Consider the following 20,955-nt stretch of genomic DNA (forward strand, 5'->3'; position numbering starts at 1 on the left):
AGAGTAAATATTAATCATGACTCCTTGTAATGAAAACAATCTGTCCAGTCTTCAACACGGTTTTAGTTTTTTAATTGTACCTAAACTCAGAGGCGATGTTGAGAGCACAAAAGTGGGCACATACATTTAATAGTTTACATGTACATAGTACCTGGTAAAATAAGTAAAAACAAACCTCTTGGGAATTTCCCCGGAGTTACGGATTCGGCCCTAATTATGGTTGTTATTGTTATCATTGTTGGTTCTAGATATTATGCTTATTGTGGCTTAAGGGAAAGGGTTATTGTGGTTAAAAGATTTAAAAGCGCTCCTGGTAAAATGTGGCCGGAAATCGGATCGTGACCCGGAAGACCAAGGGAGCGAGGAAGAAGAGCGTGGGAGGCAGAGGTAAAACGAGGCGTTTGGTAACAGCTCCGCACCCAGCGTGGTCGAGCGTCCATCGAGAGGGAACTTTGAGTCTTGGAAAGGAATCTCATGCGATCGTTGATATCGCTGGTGTTGGGGAAAAGCCTGCGAAACCAGGTACAGGTGGGAGATTCTGGAGAATCTTCGCCTAGCGGCTGCGGCCCGAGGAAGAACCGACCGCCATTTTGGGGACCTTGCGCGTCGTTCGCGGACCCTTGGTTAGTCGCGTCCACTGGTCCCGCCCTCCGCTGGTTTGCCGAGGATGTGTCTGCGCGACAGCGGCCTTTGAAGATTACAGTGCGGTTCGCGACTGCACGGTGTATGTGCACGTTTGGATAGCGTCTTTGGGATTCCTCTTTCCACCGCCAATTGGGACCACGTGACGGTCCCCGCCTTACCTACATCTCCTTACCCGCCTCATTGCCATCACCTCTTCGCCGGGAGCACCTTTGTGTTCTAGAGACATTGAGAAGGGCTCTGCTTCAGTCCCTGGGGGTGCCGTGAGTCTGAGCTAGGGTACCATCTTAATATTGGATTGCAGGGTTGATTGCCCCCATTGTTGTATGGTGCTTTTTGTGTGCTTTTTATATATTGTTTGTTCATAACCCTTGGTGTGGTTTCATTATTGGTTAATTTCAACCAAGGATAACATCTCTTTCTGCCGGGGACCCTCTCGGGGTTCGGAGGTTTACCGAGACCAGGGGATAGGGGAGGACCCCGTAACACCCGGTCTACCAACCAATTAATTAAGTATGCAGGCATTTCACTTCCAAGCCGATTTTCGTTTGTGAAATACAGTTTGAAAAGTCAGGTGAAAACCAAAAGTTTTTTTAAATGAAAGACTTCACTATTTCTTTTCCTCAGGATTATGAGAATGTACCTTCCTTGGGCGGTGTATATTAGATTGCTGCCTCGATCACTCCGGACAAAACGTGCATTACCTCGTTTCCTCTGCATGAGTTGCAATCCAAATGTACCTTTGTTTCCTCAAAACTGTACTTTTATTTAATGATAGCAGACGCATTGTTCAGCGTTCACATGTACGCCAGCGGCCGATGAAGTCAGAGCTATGGAATAATAAATAAATAACCACCTTTAGAGGCCATTTTTCCCCACAAAGCGGGGGTTGGCCTTTTTCGGGAACCGTGGTTGTTGTTGTTTTTCGGTCCCCTTTTTTTGAAGCAATGTTTTACGGCCGGATGCCCTTCCTGACGCCAACCCTTTTTGCCGCCTTTAACGACAAACAGGGAATTACCAGTGAACTGGTACTCAATTAGCCGACCTCGGAAGGATGACAGGCTGAGTCAACCCCCCTGGTGTTAATTCAGCAGTCGACCGGGATTCGAACCCAGGATCCTAGGATCCTAAGCTGGCACCCTAGCCGCTAGCCCAACACCAGGGATGTATGTATGTGGAGCAAAAAAAAAATGGCGGCGATTTCTGGCCTACTGGCGTCACCTGGCTAATGGGCGGTGTTTTTGACGCAGGGCGTGGGGTGAGGTGGGAGGAGGGAGGGCGTGGCCTGTAGAATGGGCGGTGCTTATGACCCACCCACAGACACGAACTCAGCTTTATATACAAGATTTCAAAAATCCTGTATTAAAACAACATGATGAATATTTTAATGCTGTGAAATTCGGATAGACCTAAAAGCGTGTCTCCCGTCTGATAGCATTGGTTGGTAGACGTTAAATCCCCTTCGGTGTCTTTTGATGAAGAGTCTAGGAGTTTTTGCCACCAACCTGAACAAATTCCAAATTCAGACCCAAAAGAGCCCGGACCTTGAGCAGCGATGGGCACACATGGACTACTAGGCCATAGAAATACCCACACAGCACCCCTACGATCTTCAAGCTAGGTCATGGGACAAATGAGATCAGAAGGTACATTGCAGAAAGATTTAGGATTAATTGTGATTATGAAGTGAAAATAATACCACATTATCATGCACGATAAGCAAAACAATTATGAACAACAAACATATAATCAAGTAGAATGTTTGCATTATATTATCTTGTGAAGTTTTATCTCAATCAAAATAATAATAATAAAGATATATTAACAATAGAGCAATGATGGAGGCTTGATATTACCTGGCTTAGTAGAGAGAATAGCACGACACTAGGCCAAGTTCTTTATGTTGGAGAAAAATCACACACACAAGCGTGGATACTTCGAGACCTGGGAGGGCCCATTCCACCATGTGAAACCCAAACCCGTATGTGGAGATAACAACCAACGACACACACAGACAGATAGACACACACCTCTAACCTCGAAAGAAGCCATCCCCGGGATGATGCCTTCTGCCACAAGGCATACTGAGATAGAAGGCCTTGGCTTTAGGGTCTCACTCCAACAGGTCTCCGAGTTGTCTGGCGCTTGTGCCTGGCAATGTCCTGCTCTCGTCTAAGGGATCTCTGGCAGATGTCGCATACATTTGTGTCTCTGTTAACCTCCCCTTCTTGACTGGCAGAAGCATGTTTAGTTCGATCCATCCTGACCCTTCTCTCTTTACAGGTATCTAACCTCTCCTAACATTTCCTTCTCCAAAGATTTATATCCTGGGCCACTAGGATCTAGTCACTCTCTTTGATGTTTAAACTTTTCAGATCTTTTCTGACTTGATCCCTCCATCTGAGCTTTGTTCCATGTGCTGGGCGGCATTTTTGCAACCATCAAAATAGGAGTTTCTTTGGGATACGATCATCACCCATCTGGGCAAGGTGGCCCAGCCAATGGAGCCTCCTGGCTGCAATTTCATCTTCCAACGATTCCTGATGTTCATCACTGCTTTGAAGTGGTTGTGCCATTGCTGAACTGACTCACTTGTGCCCATACATAGTTGGCCATCCTATTTCCTGTTTGTTTAAATGGTGGAAGACCAGCTCTTCCTCGCTGAATCTCTCTCAGGCATTTCCACACTCCTCCCCGGTGTTTCCTTTTTGTATCCATCTCTCCACCTCACCTGCTTTCCTCTGAAACCACTCATTTTTTGCTATTCTCACTTCTTTAGCTCCCACTTTTCTCTGTATCAAATACTTATGGCTGTCACTATGGTGTTGGGCATTTAACCATCCAACAAACAAAATGTTGTGTTTTATGATTAACTGTTTCAATTCTGTGATGTTTTCTTGGAGCCAATCTGGTTGTTTCCTGTTCTCCCATCCCAATATCTTCGTAGTTATCTTTGTCAGGCTGTCTCTAATAATCTCCCATTTATTGGCTGTATCACTTTCACTGTTCCATGCATTCACAACTGCTTCAGTAACCAACCCATGATATTATTCCCTTTCATTATTATTTTTATTTATTTATTTATTTATTATTATTATAAAAAAATGTTTTTATTCGCCTGGTGGCCGAGCTTACCAATGAACGCTCTGTGAGGCTCTAACACATCACTGCAACTAATAAAAAGGTGTACTCTGCTCAGAGAGCGCGTATACTGGTGAAAAGCTGGTTGCTTGCTGTCATATTTCAGCCCCGCGAGTTCCTCGGATATGGCAGTAAAAAAACATAAACACAGATGCAAAAAATAAAAAAATCTCAATCAATATCCAGCATTTGAAAATTGTAATTTATATAACTGTAAACTGTGAAATAAAAATCTCAATGAAAAGTTGCCTAAAAACCGTAAACATGTCCGTAAAATGAATAAATAAATAAACCTAAATTGATATCTAGCAGCAGGTCGGAGATGCATGTCGCCAATAATAAAGCTTCTATTTATTATGTAATGACAAACAAAGCACGGTTTGTTATTGTGTACGCATACCCCACGAGTATATATATATATATATATATATATATATAAAAGTTCAAAACACACCTGGTCACAAGTGTGCCGCACTGACCGGGTCCTCAGTTGAGGTCCTCAGCATCATCCCGTTTCGGCCCTTCAACCTCGATACGGTCAGCTAAGGTGGGCCAGCAGGGGCACATACACATCCACATGCAGCAACTGCACATGGATGCATACATACCCCCACCCCCAGCCAGTGCGAACGCAGACCACAACAACACCCCTTTTTTTTTTATGGCCGAGGCCTTTTTTATTATAAAAAAAGGTAAAAAAACATGCTCAAAAGTCAATCAATAAACCCGTCACCATTACCACCACACAAGAACCCAGGAAAATCAAAAGCCAAGAAATCAAAAGCCAAGAAACAAGATATCAAACAATAAATAGGAAATCAAAGAGAGAAAGCAAACCAAAGATCGAGAAACGAAAGAAAACAAGGTTCAAAGACCAAAATAAAAATCAAATCAAACTCAATAAACCATAAATCATAAAAACCAAAGTCCATCATCCCTATCCCAAAACCCCCAAAACCCCTCTCCCACCCCAGGCAGCAGACACCTAACTCTAACTAACCAAAGGGGAGGGAGAAAGGAAAGAAGACCCTATCCCCCCTCCCACCCCCCCCGAAAACAACCAAAAAAGGGACACCTTAAAACAATAAGGATCAAAGGGCCTTTTTTCCTTTGCATACCGAAATCAACAACCGGCTGCTAACCGCAGCCGGGAACATGCAGCCACAGACACGTTGAGGGCTCGACCCACCGCTGGAAATAATAATGAAAGAAAATAAAAATCAAACCAAGGCAAAATCAAGATCAAACAAAAGGAAACCCAACTGCCCCCACCCTCCCCAGGCCGCGCCCGGGAGGGCCCACCCGGAAGATGCACCACAATGAAGGCCCCGGCTCCCTGAGCTGCCCACGAGGCGTGAGTGTCCCAATGAGAATCACCGCCCGACAGGGCCCGCAAGCACACCTGCCGGAGCGCCCCCAACCTTTCCAAGCCCGGGTGGCAAGCTCGGTCAGGGACTACGGCTGCACATGACTGTCGCCCGCACATTTGGAAGTAACCTCCCATGGGACCCCCCCCCCCCTTCACCACGGAAAAGCCCGGCCGTATTCTCCACTCCAGGGAGGGCTTTAGGACACACCTGACGAATCGTTGCGGCCAGCACCCCGCCCCGTCGCCCGCAGGCTGTCGCCAAGCCTGTACCTTTGGAGGCAGGATTGGGCCACGCCCCATATCTGCCCAGGATCCAACCACACCTTGGTATGGAAACCTCTGGTTCTCGCTCGCCACAAGACGGTCTTGATTATACAGACCGTTCTCCAGGCCTGCCTCCACTTGCGAACAAGGCACTGGTTGTGGTAGGAGCCCGCTGAACGCAAAGACGTCCCGTCTGACCATCACCAGCCAAGGCACATAGCATTCGAGGAGGCCAGCCGCAAGCGACCAGACCCCCTCGGCGACAGGGCAGTCCCAAAGGACATGCCTGATGGTTTTGTCCCCTCTGCATCGGGGTCGGGGACACTGGACCGACACGTTCAGGTCCCTCTGGAACTGAAACACCCGGACCGGAAGATACTCATGGGCGGCTTGCCACACGACGTCCTTCTGGTCGTTGGCGAGACAGCGAGCCGAAACGTTCTCCCAAACCTTTCTCGCCGTACGTTCTGCGAGAGGCCTTCTGCAAAGGATACGCACCTCCCGCAGTACCTCCCTTGGGCGCAAGTGATCCAGGACCTGCGACAACTGCCAACCGATGGGCCGACAGGTCAACAGGCCCTGCTCCCGGGCGAACCCCTCAAACATCCGGAAATGCCCCGGACACAACCCAGAAAAAGGCCGAGACAGCGGGAGGGACCGCCCTTCCAACCGCGCGATGGACGGCCCCAGAAAAAAGAACAAAAAATCCCGCGCCAGCAGGCGACCCGGGTCCTCGGACACAAATAACTCCATTAGAGTACACGCAAACGCAGACATACATACAAACACCGGGCAGGGGACACCCTTCCCACCCAAGGACGGGCTCATCTTTACTACCCTCCTACTCCTGCGCTCTGCTCGGGTACCCCAGAAGAAAGTGAAGATTCATCTCTCCAGAGCCCGTCCCACCGCAGGAGGAGGTGGGGAGATTCTCGCCAAATACAACAACTTACCAATCAAAACATTCTTGATCACTAAATTTCGCCCCTCCATGGTTAGGCGACAAGACCGCCAAGAAGCGACCTCCAATTCCAATCCCCCAATGACCGTTCGCCAGTTCTCAGCGGCCACGCCGCCTGGGTCAAAGCAGACCCCGAGGATCTTTAATCGATCTCTCCGCTCCGTGTACGGGCAAGGGGGGCCGGAGCCCATCCTGTGCCGACCAAAGTGCATGACCTCACTCTTCTGAGGATTGATTTTAGAAGAGGAGGCCAACCCAAAACGCTCGCTGAGACCCACCAGTCTGCACATGGCGACTGCATCGGTGACAAATACCGACACGTCGTCCATGTACAGACTCACTTTTAGGCGCTCCCCATGGGTACCAGATTTTAGGCGCTCCCCATGCGTAACAAACTGACACGCCCCTCCCTTCGCAAAGTTTCTTATGCAGGCGCTGGAGGTACTCCTGCATGCGCTTCAAATGCTCTCGTTTCCCCGCGGCCCTCATTCGCCCGGCCGTACGGAAAAACCCTATGGCTCCGGAAGATGTTTCGTTCCGCTCCAATGCCTGCACCTTGCTCCGGAAGATGACGCCCCTCGCCCTGGATTCGAGGAGGCTAAAAATCCTCCCCTTCACCCGGCGGATCTTTTCCGGGAATCTTTTCCGGGAATTTTCCGGGAATTCCGGGAATTTTCCGGGATCTGCCTGGCACATCGTTGGAAGAAAAATCTGGAACACTTTTCGTTCCGCTCCAATGCCTGCACCTTGCTCCGGAAGATGACGCCCCTCGCCCTGGCTTCGAGGAGGCTAAAAATCCTCCCCTTCACCCGGCGAATCTTTTCCGGGAATTTTCCGGGAATTCCGGGAATTTTCCGGGATCTTTTCCGGGAATCCACAACCCAGGGAAGGATGGGTCCGCTCGCAGTGCACAAGCAAACGGTTCAATAAAAAGGACTGGTGACATTGGGCAGCCCTGCCTGACCCCAGAAGCGACTGGGAAGGCTCCCGAGAGGTGTCCGTTGACCAAAACATGGGCTTCAACGTCCCTATACATCAGGTCCACCCAATGCATCAAATTTGGCCCAAAGCCAAAACGGTCCAAAACGGCCATCATGTATTCATGTGACACTCTGTCGAAAGCCTTCTCCTGGTCCAAACTGACTATGCTCAGTGGGAGGCCTCTCTCCTCCGCCAGCTGGATCGCCTCTCGAACCAGGCCCAGGCTGTCGGACACTCTGTGTCCTGGAACAGCACAAGTCTGATCCGGGTGCACGAGGTCCACCATGACACCGTGCACCCTCTTAGACAGCACCTTTGTTAGTATCTTGTAGTCAACATTCAACAAAGTGATCGGGCACCAGTTGGACAGATCCTCCCGATCACCCTTCTTGTGCACGAGGTTCACGACGCCCCGGCGCATCGAATCTGGAAACCTCGCAGAGGTGGCTAGCTCCCTCACTACCTGCAGATAGTTCTCGCCAAGGACGTGCCAAAGGCGGCGATAAAACTCCACGGGCAGGCCGTCGTCACCCGGGGTTTTATTCGCGGCCAAATCCCGAACAGCGGAGGACAATTCCTCCAGGCTCACCGGCTCCTCCAACCACTCCCGCTGTTCGGGGCTCAAACGATTCCTCAGATGGCCGAGAACGTCGGCCATCTGGATTTGGTCAACTGGTCGTTTTTCGAAAAGCCTGGAGTAATAGTCCTCCACTGCTTCAGTAATTTGGTCCGGATCCGAAACACGGCCTCCCCCCACATTAACCTGGGCCAAACCGCCCCTCTGCCTGGCACATCGTTGGAAGAAAAATCTGGTACACTTTTCGTTCCGCTCCAATGCCTGCACCTTGCTCCGGAAGATGACGCCCCTCGCCCTGGCTTCGAGGAGGCTAAAAATCCTCCCCTTCACCCGGCGGATCTTTTCCGACACGTCCCTCCCTTCGCAAAGTTTCTTATGCAGGCGCTGGAGGTACTCCTGCATGCGCTTCAAATGCTCTCGTTTCCCCGCGGCCCTCATTCGCCCGGCCGTACGGAAAAACCCTATGGTCCTACGTTTCACCTCCTCCCACCAGGCTGCCGAGGTAGGGAAGAGGCACCTAACCGTTTCCCACTCCCTATACTTCCGAACGTAGGAATGCACTAAACTGTCATCCTGCAAAAGGCGACAGTTAAGCTTCCAGAGTTCAGAGCGCCGGGGACGCACCCCATTTAATTCAATACCCAGAGACAAACGACAGTGATCTGAAAATGCCACCGCGTGAAGTACCAGGTCCGGGTCGCCAAAATTTGGTGTCAAAAAGATGTAATCAATCCTAACCCGACTGGTACCAGCCGCATCGGTCCGGGTGACCTCATTCCTTTCCGCACCCGTGTTCCTCAACCTAAAATCCTGAACAAGCCCTTTAAGGGCCCGCGCCGATGGCCCCAGGGGCAACCTGTCCAAACTTATATTAAAATCTCCCCCGATGATCACGGGGCCAGAGGTAGAGAGGAGGGGCCCCAACTGGCGCAGGAGCTCCACTCTTTCTTCCCCAGTCGTTGGAGCGTACACATTGACCAAGGTCAGTGGGGTCGAGGAAACCACCACCCTGAGCGCGGCCAATCGCCCCGGAATAATTTCTTCTAAACTAAGGACCTCGACATTCGGGCTCTGAATAAGGAACCCTAATCCTGCCGCCCTGTTAGTGTTGCTTCCGGACCAATACGACTCTCCGTACCGCCAATTTGCACGGAGGTATCCATACTCACCGTGCGGAATATGGCATTCCTGTAACAGGCAGACATCCCATTCAAAATTGTGCAGTTCTTCAAAAATAGTGATCCTCCGGACCGTGGTACGGACTCCCCGTACATTTAAACTCGTTAATTTAAAGCTCATAGGTGTTAGTGTATTAATCACCAACCCTAGTGCAAACCACAAAAGGGGAGTCATAGGACTTATGAAGCTCCTCCCTCCTTGCCAAGACACGACGAGCTACCATTCTTCCTCCCCCTGCGGTTCTTCCCGCAGCCGGGAGCCACGAGGATGCCCGGGAGCCAGTCCCCATCTATGCAGACATTCTCCCCGGGTAGCAGGGAGAGGTCCTCCTCCTCGGGGGTCAAATAAATTCCCCCCTCTCGCCCGCCACCCGGGGAAGAAAGCCACCAGTCCTCCGCGAGCAAACCCTCCTTGAGGCCCATGGCCACAGCTGCCCCCGGAGGAGGGGTGAGGTCAACGGGTGGGGAATGACTCACGGGGGAACGGGCACGTGAGCGTTCAGGGGAAGACGGCATTTGGCTCTCCCCCGGAGACCTGCTGTGGCCAACCCCGACTGCACCCCACCCCTACCACGAGCAGGCGATCCCCCAGGCCTGGATGGGTCGCTTGATGCACGGGGGGCTCTGCGCCCCACAGGGGTTTTCTTCTTTGACGTTCTTGTGTTCTTTCCCTGTGGGGCTTTGCCCAGATGAGCTTTCCCTTTGTCCTGGCCCCTCCTCCGACGCTTCTTCTCGATCCATTGTCCAGGGTGACTTTGCTCATAGCAGGAGGAGGAGCCATCACTTCCAGCCTCCGGCAGCGGGGTTTCTGGCACCGAGGTGGTTTTTCTTCTGACCCCGCCACCGGAGCCACCATTCTTTGTGCATCCTCCCCTCCCACCGCAGTGGGCCCGACACCCGGCGAAGCCACATCCAGGTCCTGATCTAACCCTCCCTCCTCCATGTTCTCCTTTCCCTCCACCTCCCTCCCTTTACTTTCTACGGGGCGGGGGGCTGACACACACACAAACACATTAGTCACCCCCCTCCCCGACCCCAGATGCAATACCCTCCCCTGACCCTTGGGCAACACCCTCCCCTGCCCCTTGGGCAACCCCCTCCCCTGCCCCTTGGGCAACCCCCTCCCCCACCCCTTGGGCAATACCCTCCCCTGCCCCTTGGGCAACACCCTCCCCTGCCCCTTGGGCAACCCCCTCCCCCACCCCTTGGGCAACCCCCTCCCCCACCCCTTGGGCAATACCCTCCCCCGCCCTTTGGGCAACCCCTTCCCCACCCCTTGGGCAACCCCTCCGCCACCCCTTGGGCAACCCCTCCCCCACCCCTTGGGCAACCCCCTCCCCTGTCCCTTGGGCAACCCCCTCCCCTGCCCCTTGGGCAACACCCTCCCCTGTCACTTGGGCAACTCCCTCCCCTGTGCCTTGGGCAACACCCTCCCCTGTCCCTTGGGCAACACCCCCCCCTGGTCCCTGGAGGCACACCGTCCCCTTTCCTTGTCCCTGGGGGTACACCATCCCCTGTCCCTGGAGCAACACCCCCACTCCCGCCCGCAGCAGCACGCATCTTGCTCGCGTAACTCTGCGGGCAGGAGCGGAAAGTGTGCCCCGGCGCACCACAGAGGTTGCACCGCACCGCTTGGGTGCAGCGCTCCCTCAAATGTCCCAACTCGCCACACTGAGTGCAGATGTTCACTGTACACCCAGTAATCAAATGGCCAAGTTGACCGCATCGGCGGCATAATTTCGGCTGTCCCGCGTAAAAGACTTGGCCTTGGTCCATCCCAACCATAATTCCATTAGGGATGTGGGTGGCCGTGCCGTCCTCCCTCGTCCGCAGCTTTACCCGGAACTGCCGAGTCCCGGTCCAAATACCGAGGCTGTCCCGGACGAGCTGTACTTGGCCTTGGATGTCGGCGTATCGACTGAGCCAAACCCTGACATAGTCACTCACGCCTTCATTGTACAGGTGGACGGTCACGACTCTCTCCTGTGTTTCTGAGAGAGCCTCGACCGCCCAGTCTGCCAGTTTCCCAGCAGACCAAGTGGTAGCCCACCGGGGCCAGAACTCGGCAAGTCCCTGCCCCGTTTGAAAGGACACGTCGAAGCCACGGGCGAGGGAGATCAGGCAGAAAAAGTCAACAGCCTTGAACCCCAGCACACCCAACAATACATCTTTACCGAATCTATCTCAAGCCAGCACACTGCAATCATTTATCCACCGAAACCGGACACAATTATGGCGCCTGCTCGCCATACCGGGGTTCTAGGAGGGGCGGAGGACAACACTCGGGGGGGGTGGGGGGGGAGGGAGGGAGGGACGGGAGACGAAGTGGAGCACAAGGCTCCCCCCTGTCTGGTGGGCAACGCCCCCCAAACAGGAGGAAGGATGGGGGAAAGCAGGGAGGGAAAAGACTAACGAAAATGCAGGACAAACAAGCAATAATCAGAGCAATAAATAAATAATAAGAAATAAATACGAACACAGCAAAACACAGGAAACGAAAACACAGGAAACGAAAACACCGGCAGAGAACAGAACTGGTTCACTCGTGACGGCGCCTCTTTTATGGCCGAGGCCTTTTTTATTATAAAAAAAAGGTAAAAAAACACGCTCAAAAATCAAACCATCAATAAACCCATCACCATCACCACCACACAAGAACCCAGGAAAATAAAAAACCAAGAAATCAAAAGCCAAGAAACAAGATATCAAACAATAAATAGGAAATCAAAGAGAGAAAGCAAACCAAAGATCAAGAAACGAAAGAAAACAAGGTTCAAAGACCAAAATGAAAATCAAATCAAACTCAATAAACCATAAATCATCAAAACCAAAGTCCATCATCCCGAGCCCAAACCCCCAAAAACCCCTCTCCCACCCCAGGCAGCAGACACCTAACTCTAACTAACCAAAGGGGAGGGAGAAAGGAAAGAAGACCCTATCCCCCCTCCCACCCCTCCGAAAACAACCAAAGAAGGGACACCTTAAAACAATAAGGGTCAAGGGGCCTTTTTTCCTTTGCATACCAAAATCAACAACCGGCTGCTAACCGCAGCCGGGAACATGCAGCCACAAACACGTTGAGGGCTCGACCCACCGTTGGAAATAATAATGAAAGAAAATAAAAATCAAACCAAGGCAAAATCAAGATCAAACAAAAGGAAACCCAACTGCCCCCACCCTCCCCAGGCCGCGCCTGGGAGGGCCCACCCGGAAGATGCCCCACAAGGAAGGCCCCGGCTCCCTGAGCTGCCCACGAGGCGTGAGTGTCCCAATGAGAATCACCGCCCGACAGGGCCCGCAAGCACACCTGCCGGAGCACCCCCAACCTTTCCAAGCCCGGGCGGCAAGCTCGGTCAGGGACTACGGCTGCACATGACTGTCGCCCGCACATTTGGAAGTAACCTCCCGCGGGACCCCCCCCCTTCACCACGGAAAAGCCCGGCCGTATTCTCCACTCCAGGGAGGGCTTTACGACACACCTGACGCATCGTTGCGGCCAGCACCCCGACCCGTCGCCCGCAGGCTGTCGCCAAGCCTGTACCTTTGGAGGCAGGATTGGGCCATGCCCCATATCTGCCCAGGATCCAACCACACCCTGGTATGGAAACCTCTGGTTCTTGCTCGCCACAAGACGGTCTTGATTATACAGACCGTTCTCCAGGCCTGCCGCCACTTGCGGACAGGCACTGGTTGTGGTAGGAGCCCGCTAAACGCAAAGACGTCCCGGCTGACCATCACCAGCCAAGGCACATAGCATTCGAGGAGGCCAGTTGCAAGCGACCAGACCCCCTCGGCGACAGGGCAGTCCCAAAGGACATGCCTGACGGTTTCGTCCCCTGTGCATCCGGGTTGGGGACACTGGACCGACACGTTCAGGTCCCTCTGGAACTGAAACACCCGGACCGGAAGACACTCATGGGCGGCTTGCCACGCGACGTCCTTCTGGTCGTTGGCGAGACAGCGAGCCGAAACGTTCTCCCAAACCTTTCTCGCCGTACCTTCTGCGAGAGGCCTTCCGCGAAGGATATGCACCTCACGCAGCACCTCCCTTGGGCGCAAGTGATCCAGGACCCGCGACAACTGCCAACCGATGGGCCGACAGGTCAACAGGCCCTGCTCCCGGGCGAACCCCTCAAACATCCGGAAATGCCCCGGACACGACCCGGAAAAAGGCCGAGACAGCGGGAGGGACCGCCCTTCCAACCGCGCGACGGACGGCCCCAGAATGAAGAACAGAAAGTCCCGCGCCAGCCGGCGACCCGGGTCCTCAGACACGAATAACTCCATGAGAGTACACGCAAACGCAGACATACATACAAACACCGGGCAGGGGACACCCTTCCCACCCAAGGACGGGCTCATCTTCACAACCCTCCTACTCCTGCGCTCTGCTCGGGTACCCCAGAAGAAAGTGAAAATTATTCTTTCTAGAGCCCGTCCCACCGCAGGAGGAGGTGGGGAGATTTTCCCCAAATACAACAACTTACCGATCAAAACATTCTTGATAACTAAATTTCGCCCCTCCATGGTTAGGCGACGAGACCGCCAAGAAGCGACCTCCAATTCCAATCCCCCAATGACCGTTCGCCAGTTCTCAGCGGCCACGCCGCCTGGGTCAAAGCAGACCCCGAGGATCTTTAATCGATCTCTCCGCTCCGTGTACGGGCAAGGGGGGCCGGAGCCCGTCCTGTGCCGACCAAAGTGCATGACCTCACTCTTCTGAGGATTGATTTTAGAAGAGGAGGCCAACCCAAAACGCTCGCAGAGACCCACCAGTCTGCACATGGCGACTGCATCGGTGACAAACACCGACACGTCGTCCATGTACAGACTCACCTTTAGGCGCTCCCCATGGGTTCCGGGAATCCACAACCCAGGGAAGGATGGGTCCGCTCGCAGTGCACAAGCAAACGGTTCAATACAAAGGACAAAAAGGACTGGTGACATTGGGCAGCCCTGCCTGACCCCAGAAGCGACTGGGAAGGCTCCCGAAAGGTGTCCGTTGACCAAAACGCAGGCTTCAACGTCCCTATACATCAGGTCTACCCAATGCATCAAATTTGGCCCAAAGCCAAAACGGTCCAAAACGGCCATCATGTATTCATGTGACACTCTGTCGAAAGCCTTCTCCTGGTCCAAACTGACTATGCTCAGTGGGAGGCCTCTCTCCTCCGCTAGCTGGATCGCCTCTCGAACCAGGCCCAGGCTGTCGGACACTCTGCGTCCCGGAACAGCACAAGTCTGGTCCGGGTGCACGAGGTCCACCATGACACCGTGCACCCTCTTAGACAGCACCTTTGTTAGTATCTTGTTGTCGACATTCAACAAAGTGATCGGGCGCCAGTTGGACAGATCCTCCCGATCACCCTTCTTGTGCACGAGGTTTACGACGCCCCGGCGCATCGAATCTGGAAGCCTCGCAGAGGTGGCTAGCTCCCTCACTACCTGCAGATAAGCCTCGCCAAGGACGTGCCAAACGCGGCGATAAAACGCCACAGGCAGGCCGTCGTCACCCGGGGTTTTATTCGCGGCCAAATCCCTAACAGCGGAGGTCAATTCCTCCAGGCTCACCGGCTCCTCCAATCGCTCCCGCTGTTCGGGGCTCAGATGATTCCTCAGATGGCCGAGAACGTCGGCCATCTGGATTTGGTCAACTGGTCGTTTTTCGAAAAGCCTGGAGTAATAGTCCTCCACTGCTTCAGTAATTTGGTCCGGATCCGAAACAGGGCCTCCCCCCACATTAACCTGGGCCAAGTCGCCCCTCTGCCTGGCACATCGTTGGAAGAAAAATCTGGTACACCTTTCGTTCCCCTCCAATGCCTGCACCTTGCTCCGGAAGATGACGGCCCTCGCCCTGGCTTCGAGGAGGCAAAAAAGCTTCCCCTTCACCCGGCGGATTTTGCCCGACACGTCCCTCCCTTCGCAAAGTTTCTTATGCAGGCGCTGGAGGTATGTCTGCATGCGCTTCAAACGCTCTCGTTTCCCCGCGGCCCTCATTCGCCCGGCCGTACAGAAAAACCCTATGGTCCTACGTTTCACCTCCTCCCACCAGGCTGCCGAGGTAGGGAAGAGGCACCTAACCGTTTCCCACTCCCTATACTTCCGAACGTAGGCATGCACTAAACTGTCATCCTGCAAAAGGCGACAGTTAAGCTTCCAGAGTCCAGAGCGCCGGGGACGCACCCCATTTAATTCAATACCCAGAGACAAACGACAGTGATCTGAAAATGCCACCGCGTGAAGTACCAGGTCCGGGTCGCCAAAATTTGGTGTCAAAAGGATGTAATCAATCCTAGCCCGACTGGTACCAGCCGCATCGGTCCAGGTGACCTCATTCCTTTCCGCACCCGTGTCCCTCAACCTAAAATCCTGAACAAGCCCTTTAAGGGCCCGCGCCGATGGCCCCAGGGGCAACCTGTCCAATCTTATATTAAAATCTCCCCCGACGATCATGGGGCCAGAGGTGGAGAGGAGGGGCCCCAACTGGCGCAGGAGCTCCACTCTTTCTTCCCCTGTCGTTGGAGCGTACACGTTGACCAGGGTCAGTGGGGTCGAGGACACCACCACCCTGAGCACGGCCAACCGCCCCGGGATAATTTCTTCTAAACTAAGGACCTCGACATTCGGGCTCTTAATAAGGAACCCTAATCCTGCCGCCCTGTTAGTGTAGCTGCCGGACCAATACGACTCTCCGTACCGCCAATTTGCACGGAGGTATCCATACTCACCGTGCGGAATATGGCATTCCTGCAACAGGCAGACATCCCATTCAAAATTGCGCAGTTCTTCAAAAATAGCGATCGTCCGGACCGTGGTACGGAATCCCCGTACATTTAAACTCGTTAGTTTAAAGCTCATAGGTGTTAGTGTATTAATCACCAACACTAGTGCAAACCACGAAAGGGGAGTCATAGGACTTATGAAGCTCCTCCCTCCTTGCCAAGACACGACGAGCTACCATTCTTCCTCCCCCTGCGGTTCTTCCCGCAGCCGGGAGCCACGAGGGTGCCCGGGAGCCAGTCCCCATCTATGCAGACATTCTCCCCGGGTAGCAGGGAGAGGTCCTCCTCCTCGGGGGTCAAATAAATTACCCCCCCTCGCCCGCCACCCGGGGAAGAAAGCCACCAGTCCTCCGCGAGCAAACCCTCCTTGAGGCCCATGGCCACAGCTGCCCCCGGAGGAGGGGTGAGGTCAACGGGTGGGGAACGACTCACGGGGGAACGGGAACGTGAGCGTTCAGGGGAATACGGCATTTGGGCCCTCCCCCGGAGACCTGCTGCGGCTAACCCCGACTGCACCCCACCCCTACCACGAGCAGGCGATCCCCCAGGCCTGGATGGGTCGCTTGATGCACGGGGGGCTCTGCGCCCCACAGGGGTTTTCTTCTTTGACGTTCTTGTGTTCTTTCCCTGTGGGGCTTTGCCCAGAGGAGCTTTCCCTTTGTCCTGGCCCCTCCTCCGACGTTTCTTCTCAATCCAGTGTCCAGGGTCACTTTGCTCATAGCCGGAGGAGGAGCCATCACTTCCAGCCTCCGGCAGCGGGGTTTCTGGCACCGAGGATGTTTCTTCTGACCCCGCCACCGGAGCCACCATTCTTCGTGCTTCCTCCCCTCCCACCGCAGTGGGACCGACACCCGGCGAAGCCACATCCAGGTCCTGATCTACCCCTCCCTCCTCCATGTTCTCCTTTCCCTCCAACTCCCTCCCTTTACTTTCTACGGGGCGGGGGGCTGACACACACACCAACACATTAGTCCCCCCCTCCCCGCCCCCGGATGCAATACCCTCCCCCGTCCCTTGGGCAAACCCCTCCCCCACCCCTTGGGCAACCCCCTTCCCCACCCCTTGGGCAACCCCCTCCCCCACCCCTTGGGCAACCCCCTCCCCCACCCCTTGGGCAACCCCCTCCCCCGCCCCTTGGGCAACCCCCTTCCCCGCCCCTTGGGCAACCCCCTCCCCCACCCCGTGGGCAACCCCCTCCCCCACCCCTTGGGCAATACCCTCCCCCACCCCTTGGGCAACCCCCTCCCCTGTCCCTTGGGCAACCCCCTCCCCCACCCCTTGGGCAACCCCCTCCCCTTGGGCAACCCCCTCCCCCACCCCTTGGGCAATACCCTCCCCCACCCCTTGGGCAACCCCCGCCCCAGCCCCTTGGGCAACCCCCTCCCCCACCCCTTGGGCAACACCCCCCCTGGTCCCTGGAGGCACACCGTCCCCTTTCCCTGTCCCTGGAGCAACACCCCCACTCCCGCCCGCAGCAGCACGCATCTTGCTCGCGTAACTCTGCGGGCAGGAGCGGAAAGTGTGCCCCGGCGCACCACAGAGGTTGCACCGCACCGCTTGGGTGCAGCGCTCCCTCAAATGTCCCAACTCGCCACACTGGGTGCAGATGTTCGCTGTACACCCAGTAATCAAGTGGCCAAGTTGACCGCATCGGCGGCATAATTTCGGCTGTCCCGCGTAAAAGACTTGGCCTCGGTCCATCCCAACCATAATTCCATTAGGGATATGGGTGGCCGTGCCGTCCTCCCTCGTCCGCAGCTTTACCCGGAACTGCCGAGTCCCGGTCCAAATACCGAGGCCGTCCCGGACGAGCCGTACTGGGCCTCGGATGTCCGCGTATCGACTTAGCCAAACCTTGACATCATAGTCACTCACGCCTTCGTTGTACAGGTGGACGGTCACGACTCTCTCCTGTGTTTCTGAGAGAGCCTCGACCGCCCAGTCTGCCAGTTTCCCAGCAGACCGAGCGGTAGCCCACCGGCGCCAGAACTCGGCAAGTCCCTGCCCCGTTTGAAAGGACGCGTCGAAGCCATGGGCGAGGGAGATCAGGCAGAAAAAGTCAACAGCCTTGAACCCCAGCACACCCAACAATACATCTTTACCGAATCTATCTCTAGCCGGCACACTGCAATCCACTACAACAAACCGAAACCGGACACAATCATGGCGCCTGCTCGCCATACCGGGGTTCTGGGAGGGGCGGAGGACAACACTCGGGGTGGAAGGGGGGGGGAGGGAGGGAGGGACGGGAGACGAAGGGGAGCACAAGACTCCCCCCTGTCTGGTGGGCAACGCCCCCCAAACAGGAGGAAGGATGGGGGAAAGCAGGGACGGAAAAGACTAACGAAAATGCAGGACAAACAAGCAATAATCAAAGCAATAAATAAATAATAAGAAATAAGTGCAAACACAGCAAAATACCGGAAACGAAAACACCGGCAGAGAAACAGAACTCGTTCACTCGTGACGGCGCCTCGCATCCGAATCCACAGCACCAAACAAACATGGTGGAACACTCAAACACCCACCTTATACCCTCCACCACTCACCAACAAAACACACATACACACACACAACACCAACCAACCACCTACCCTTACAACATACACCACTCAATATACAAAAACACACACTCATGCAGAAATTCATTCATGCAAAAACATACCCTCACCCACTCACTCACATACACAAAATAAGAAATAATAGTAACAAAAAAAAACGAAACAAAAACATACAACCAACCTACACTGTTCGACATGCCTCCATAAACTTCCTCCATATCCAAAATGAGCCTTTCAAGGCAACCCGGGCCACCTTGTCACACATCCTCATTCTTTCTGTCCCACACACTCCAAGCCGAGCAAGAAATGCAGAAAAGGAATAATTGCCAATATATCCTCGACACCCCACCTCAAATGGGTGACACGAAACTCGCCAACCCTTCTCCCGGCACTCTGCCTCCAGCTCACTGTAATTTCCTCTCTTGCACCTCCTCCATGTTCTCTTCCCAAGGTACAGGGTCTCTTTGTACAGGTGTACAGGTACAGGTTCTACAGGGTTCAAGGTCTCTTCCCAAGGTTCTCTTCCTCCTCCATGTCCAAGGTCTATATATATATATATATATATATATATATATATATATATATATATATATATATATATATATATATATATTTAATCGGAAGAAATGAAATAAGTTGCGGACATAGCTTCAAGATGATTGCTGTTTTAATTTCTGACAAGCTTTCGACCAAACAGACCTTCTTCTCAGTCTTCCCTGAGTTCTTTTGTTGAACTCAAGGTAGACTGAGAAGAGGGCCTGTTTGGTCGAAAGCTTGTCAGAAAATAAAACATTGATCGTCCGCAACTTATTTCATTTCTTCCGATTATTTATTTAATGCAAATAAGGCACCCTGATCGTGTTGTGGTGTTTCTGTTATTTCTCACAGATATATATATATATATATATATATATATATATATATATATATATATATATATATATATATATATATATATATATATATATATATATATATTGTTGCGGATATGGGATTTGCATCCATCCATATCCGCTTGTAAATATTCCCCTATTTCCTCAATACTTCCCAACTCTCCCCAATCCCCCATTCCCTAGTCACATTTTCTGTAAACAACACTCTGTAGACCCGACCTCCCCCTATTTCCCCCATTAAATGTCGCATCCAGGTCCACCGCATCTCATGTCGACAACGATAGGACATCTTGCTAGTTATTCTTAGTCTATGTCAGTTAAGGATTCGTTTCCATTAATTCTGACCCTTCGTTGCACCAGAATGTGATTGTATGGCACCGTTAGGAAGTTTAGGACCTCCCAATACCTCCCTGCAGCTCTTCCTCACAGTTCTCTTCAACAACAACAACAACAACAACAACGAGCGCAGGGAGTGCGCGTCCTCACTCCGGCTTGGTAGGAGTGGTGGGAGGACACCAGGCCTTCCCAACTAGCCGCCATCGGACATGTGCTCGACGGGGTTACCAAACAGGGGCTCCCTGTCGGCTTCTCGTCAAGGGCGGAGCCCGGTAACCCCCGCACCCAATGGAAGCGGCGGACCGGCCCCAGTTGGGGCGGAACCAACCAGCCGAGGGCGTGTCACTCCCCGCTGAGCATGCGCAGTGAGAGAGAGGTGACGTCAGAGATGCGCGCCGAGCTTGGAGCAAGCAAGACCACCTCCGAGCGCTGTGAGACCTCCCTGCATCTTGGAACCGTGCTTTATTCTGTCCCTGAGCTAAGGTGCACCTTGTGCCATCGACCTACCTGTCCATTCCTGCCATCAATCCCTGTGTAAGTCTACCTTGTCCGTTTGTCCGTGGTCTGTCTGGGATTTGATAAGACTGTATTTAAGTGCCCATCTCTTCTGTCTTTACCTCACTCTGCCTTGTAATCTACCCCTTTTCTCCACCACTGTAATTATACCCTCCTCCGGAGGTCTTGAGAACTGTACCCCCCTTGCGTCGTTTCCTCTTTCCCAGTCGTCGTGTCCTTTCTATCATTGATTTGGCATAGCGCGATTTGGCCAACGTCTGGGTGAATCGGGTGAGTCGGGAAGAAACGGGGAACATCTGTTCGGCCGCGGTTACCTCCGCTCGGTAAATAACATCCAATCCGCGGTCCGTAACAATATATATATATATATATATATATATATATATATATATATATATATATATTATATATATATATATATATATATATATATATATTCAATGCAAGACAAAGGCTCAACCAATGTTGGGGTTGTGGGGATACTCAAACACTTCCAAAGTGCAAGTTGGTGAGAAAATCAGGGCAGGAATTTGGATATTGGCCAAAGTGCCCTAACTCACCCATTCTGCGTGAAAGACACCTTGAGATCTTTACCGTCCACTACCTTCTACAAGCAAATGGTCCTCTGGCTGAACATCCTTCGGATGGACGGCACTCACATTGTTGCATTTATCTGCATTTGAAACACCAGTGACAGTATATAGCTGGATCACGAATCAAACTCAGACCAGACAGCTTAAAGGTAAATGCATTA

This window comes from Myxine glutinosa, chromosome 6 (genome assembly GCF_964187855.1).
Source record: "Myxine glutinosa chromosome 6, kmMyxGlut1.1, whole genome shotgun sequence".
NCBI classification, from domain to species: Eukaryota; Metazoa; Chordata; class Myxini; order Myxiniformes; family Myxinidae; genus Myxine; species Myxine glutinosa.